Source organism: Pinus tabuliformis, chromosome 4_1 (genome assembly GCF_031772625.1).
Source record: "Pinus tabuliformis cultivar Carrire ecotype Pingquan chromosome 4_1, CPIR1, whole genome shotgun sequence".
Lineage (NCBI taxonomy): Eukaryota > Viridiplantae > Streptophyta > Pinopsida > Pinales > Pinaceae > Pinus > Pinus tabuliformis.
The window spans coordinates 655,269,682-655,275,306 of NC_142303.1; the positions used below are offsets into that span (position 1 = coordinate 655,269,682).

The 5,625-nt window shown below is 35.1% G+C and overlaps 1 pseudogene; it reads right to left on the reverse strand.

Annotated features, from left to right (window-relative positions):
- Nucleotides 1-1,592: 1,592 nt before the first annotated feature.
- LOC149177783 (putative E3 ubiquitin-protein ligase BAH1-like pseudogene) lies at nucleotides 1,593-3,093 on the reverse strand (annotated as a pseudogene).
- Between the last annotated feature and the right edge of the window lie 2,532 nt (nucleotides 3,094-5,625).

Genomic DNA, 5,625 nt, shown 5'->3' on the forward strand with positions numbered 1-5,625 from the left:
AAGAAAAGACAGATAAGAATAAGTTAATGTCCGACCACCCATTTTGTACATAATTAAATTCGGAAATTAAAAACCCAATATCTAGAGACGCTGAAATTAAATCGTAATATGATATACTAGCAATTGTCCCAAAAGGTACAAAGAGAGGCCGATAGGATTATTAAATTGGAATTGTTGAATTTTTCTAGAAGAGTTAATTGGTTTGTGGAAAATCTTGTTTTCTTGGACTGGATCATTGTGCAATTACTTTTCTTTAGATGTTTTGTTTATATCTATATTACAAGGAACACATTGAATGTCTTGTTTCATTTTAGAGTAAATTAATTACCCATAATCAAGAGGTTAAGTTAATTACCCAAAATCAAGAAACCTCTATAGATGGCCAAGCAGATACGAAGCTTGCTAGTGACCAAGGCAATAACCACCATGACTATCCCCTACCAATATATTTCATTGAAAACCATAATTGTATATTACATTTAGAAAGTCAAAACATAATATTAGAAAACATGTTGATATATTGCTATTAAAAAATTAATTCCATTAGAAACCATGATATTATTATTATATTTTATAAAGAATAATATACATATATAGAATGATACTACATTGAAAACCATAATTGTATATTTCGCTTAGAAAGTCAAAATATAATATTAGAAACCATGCTAAATATGACATTACAAACCTTAAATGTCAAAGGGAGAACTTAAAAGTTGGAAATTAAATGACCGTAGCCATTCCGAAGACCATGTCTATAGAGGCGTTAAAAAACCATGGTCAATGCCAAATTAGGAGGCCGGAAGGCACAAACAAAAATAAGAAAAGGCACAAACAAAAATAAGAAAATACCAAATCGTTGCTAACATTACATGTAGCAAGAATAAAAGAAGCACTTCTTCCCCATGGATGCCTTCTTGATTGTGATCTCACGCTCGCCTGAAGACAACCATGCTTGAAGACGACCATTTAAACATGAACACGGACGCTCGCCTGAAGACAACCATCCCTGAAGATGACCATCTAGACATGAACATGCACGCTTGAAAGGAGGAACAACACATTGGACACTATTCAGATCAGCTAATAAAGTATTATAATTTCTTGAAAATTTTGATATATATATCTATCAAAGTAATGCCAAAAAATTATAATTCTAGAAATATTGAGAATATTCTTCACACAATTAAAGTTTTATATATATATATATATATATATATATATAATTAAAATTAATGTCAAAAAAATTGTAATTCCAAAAATGTTGAGAATATTCTTCACAAAATTAAGTTTTATCGAACAAATGAGTAGAACACCAATAGGCAATATTATCAATATTAAAGTAAAGGATAATGACAGAAGGCATATCGCGAACAAAACCATTGATGAAATATGTATGTAAATATAAGAACGTAGGTAGAAAATAGGGTTGAGAAACCTATTTTACACAAACAGAAATATATTATAACACATGACCTAGTAAAAAAGACTTTTACTGAGGATAGTCTGTGTTAACATCATTAAACTTTTTCAACCATACGGAGTTCAAGTGGAAAATATTATAGCAATGGCATCACCCATGTATGAGTGTGCTAAATGCTAGAATTATCGCCATAATTGTCATGAATTAGCTCTGCTTTCATGACTGCGTAAACCTGTCGAAGTATTAATTGTATTAATAAAGACTCATACTTGTGAAAATTAGAGTATATTGGTGATGGAAGCTTCTAAACAAATGAAAGGAAGCTTAGAAGTTAGCCTGTAACAGATAGCGACTGAACTTTGTTAATTTGCAATAGAATGCTTAAGTAAATATTTCAAAGCTACACTTAGGAAACTCAAAGTTACCTGGAGAGACTTCTGAGGAACATTTTTGTGTTTTAGAATGCTCGACGGATTGTTACGTCGAGAGATTGTTACGTCGGCACCGCATCAGAAAGAGTTATTACTTCAAGATGCACCACAGCTTTGGGGGTTTGGATATTATGTCTGTGGAGATACAGCTAAAGAGTTGGCTGCAGGTAGTTTTAATTGGTTTATGGGGTATATAATTTAATACTAATCAGTGCTTGCCAAAAGCTAGGGACGAAAAACAGTGCGGGAAGAAGAACAGCAACAACAAAAGGGCAAACGATTAACTCTGAGGGAAAGAGTGACATAAAAGGATGGGAAAAAGCAGTAAAAATATCTTCAAGAGTGACATAAAAGAATGGGAAAAAGCAGTTAAAAAAGCACAGCAGAACTCTGAGGTGAAAAGAAGCAACTCAACCGATATTTGGAAAAAGCAGTCACACTTCAAAACAACTGTTGAAAATGTCTCACCTGATTGATTGAACAAAACAAGCTAAAAGTGTAGACAATTACGATTTTTGATTCATAAGAAAGCCTGTCAGCCTAAACATATAAAATCTTTTTGAATGAAATAAAAAACAAACATTTGTAGTATGAACGACACAGTATCCCCTAAACTTACTTTGTCATACTTTTTCAGAATCTTTTGAATCGCAATGGCATTCATGGCCACATAGCTGACTAAGTGTCGGCCTTCTCGAATCATTGCCTCATGATCATCAGCAAAGAAATGTTTAATACGCCACAGATACCTTTGAAAACCAGATGCAGGATGTAGATGTAACAAACGTCTCGCACGAGAAATGAAGCAACCCACTATAGCTGATACTTCTTTTGTAGGCTCGTAAAAGAAAATTTTGTCACAGACTGCAAGAAGACGTGTCCGAAAAAGCAAAGTTAGACTCGCTTAAAGCGAATCAGCGAGCCAATTCGGTAAGTTTCTGGCTATTAGGTATTGTATAACAAACTAAAAGGGGAAGGTAACAATAAGAATTAAACACCTGGACAAGTTTTCGGAGAACATGTATGGTTGGATGGATCAGATGATTTGGAAATGCTTTTGGTTGTTTGGGAACTGGAGAGCTGCCCTTCAAACTCAGATGTGGTCCCGTCATGCAAGTATCCAACCCGGTACTTTTTCAGAACCTTTTTCAACCGTTTGTATTCGACGTTTGTACATTTGTCCAGAAAATGCTCTTCCTCTCCGTGTAGATACTCGGAAAACCTCTCCCCAAACTTCATGATCAATACCTTTAAAGCAATAGTAAAACACACTCAAAAAGAAGAAATCGCATAGCAATCCTGCAATTAAAAATAATTGTCTAAGGCATTACTACATACGAAGCTAATACTTATCTTCTGCGTTAATATCGGTAAGGACGATGCTCTGCAGGCGGGAAATTATATATGGGACTTGTAAAAACCGGAAAAGTCGCATGAAAATCGTGTGGACTTTTTCAGGCGGTAAAATACGCCATAGATCACATAGCAGAAGATATTGAAAGTATCGCAGAGTCATTTATAAAGAAAATGTAAATGTTCCTGAAATATGAGCAGCTATGGAACTCTGAGATCTTAAAGATAACGCCAGAACTGAAATATACATATGACCCGCTATGGAATTTTGAGATCTTAAAGATAACGCCTAAATTGAAAAATTCCACATAGCTACATTAAAGACTTCAACGGGGACTTGGAATGTTTTCAATCCTTGGAAACTCAGATGAAACAGCTTTCTCTCTGCCCAACATAGGCTTAACATGGAAACGCGTTAAATCCTTGTAATAAATTTCCAGAAGCATTGGTGCCCACATACCCCGCTGGAAAGCTTTCAATAGAAAGAAAATATGACATTCATATATTTAAACAGTCAAAAGCCAAACGCAGGGAAGATATCGACAATTTCGTATTACAGAGGAAAAACACGCATCACCTTAAGCCTTCAATGGATCGTGAATCTAGAAAACGAATCAAATTAAATTTTCAGAAATTCAAAGCACAGAGCAATAGATGTTGAAATATTATTGAGTTTTCCTCTAAAGATTATTGAGCTTCCTTTAAAGTTTCTCGTGAGGAGCAAAGATCGGAAAAATCCAGTCAGAAGGTCGCTAGAAAGTATGAGAATGACGATAATTTCACAGATGTGCCCTAAAGAGCTTTAGGAGAAAAAGCAGTAAAACTATTTGCAAGAGTGACATAAAAGAAAGGGAAAAGCAGTAAAAATATATTGCCATGTTAAGAAGGCAACTCAACAGATATTTGGAAAAAGCAGTCACACTTCAAATTAATGGTTGAAAGTGTCTCCCCTAATCTAACGGTGTAGAGTAAAAGTGTTGACTATTGTTGATGCATAGGAAGGCCTATCGGCCTAATTATATGAAAGGTAGGTCTACCATCAATGTTTTGACACATAATTTCGTGGTGTTGAGATGATTGATTAATCTGTAAATGAATCACATCGAAGAATTCACAATCATATACCCTCTTTGCCACAGAAGTTCAAGGCAATGTCGCTGGAAAACCTGATAATGTGTGTTCCTATGCCCATAATCCACTTTAATTACATAATTTTCGGAGAACATGTATGGTTGGATGGATCAGATGATTTGGAAATGCTTTTGGATGTTTGGGAACTGGAGAGTCGTCCTTCAGACTCAGATGCGGTCCCGTCATGCAAGTATCCAACCCGGTACATTTTCAGAACCTTTTTCAACCGTTTGTATTCGACGTTTGTACATTTGTCCAGAAAATGCTCATCCTCTCCGTGTAGATACTCGGAAAGCCTCTCCCCAAACTTCATGATCAATACCTTTAAAGCAATAGCAAAACATACTCAAAAAGAAGAAATCGCATAGCAATCCTACAATTAAAAATAATTGTCTAAGGCATTACTACATACGATGCTGATACTTATCTTCTGCATTAAGATCGGTAAGGACGATGCTCTGCAGGAGGGAAATTATATATGGGACTTGTAAAAACTGGAAAAGTCGCATGAAAATCTTGTGGACTTTTTTAAGCGGTAAAATACGCAATAGATCGCATAGCAGAAGATATTGAAAGCATCGCAGAGTCATTTATAAAGAAAATGTAAATGTTCCTGAAATATGAGCAGCTATGGAACTCTGAGATCTTAAATATAACGCCAAAACTGAAATATACATATGACCCGCTATGGAATTTTGAGATCTTAAAGATAACGCCTAAATTGCAAAATTCCACATAGCTACATTAAATACTTCAACGGGGACTTGGAATGTTTTCAATCCTTGGAAACTCAGATGAAACAGCTTTCTCTCTGCCCAACATAGGCTTAACATGGAAATGCGTTAAATCCTTGTAATAAATTTCCAGAAGCATTGGTGCCCGCGTACCCCACTGGAAAGCTTTCAATAGAAAGAAAATATGACATTCATATATTTAAAAAGTCAAAAGCCAAACGCAGGGAAGATATCGACAATTTCGTATTACAGAGGAAAAACACGCATCACCTTAAGCCTTCAATGGATCGTGAATCTAGAAAACGAATCAAATTAAATTTTCAGAAATTCAAAGCACAGAGCAATAGATGTTGAAATATTATTGAGTTTTCCTCTAAAGATTATTGAGCTTCCTTTAAAGATTCTCGTGAGGAGCAAATACCGGAAAAATCCAGTCAGAAGGTCACTAGAAAGTATGAGAATGACGATAATTTCACAGATGTTCCCTAAAGAGCTTTAGGAGAAAAAGCAGTAAAAATATTTGCAAGAGTGACATAAAAGAAAGGGAAAAGTA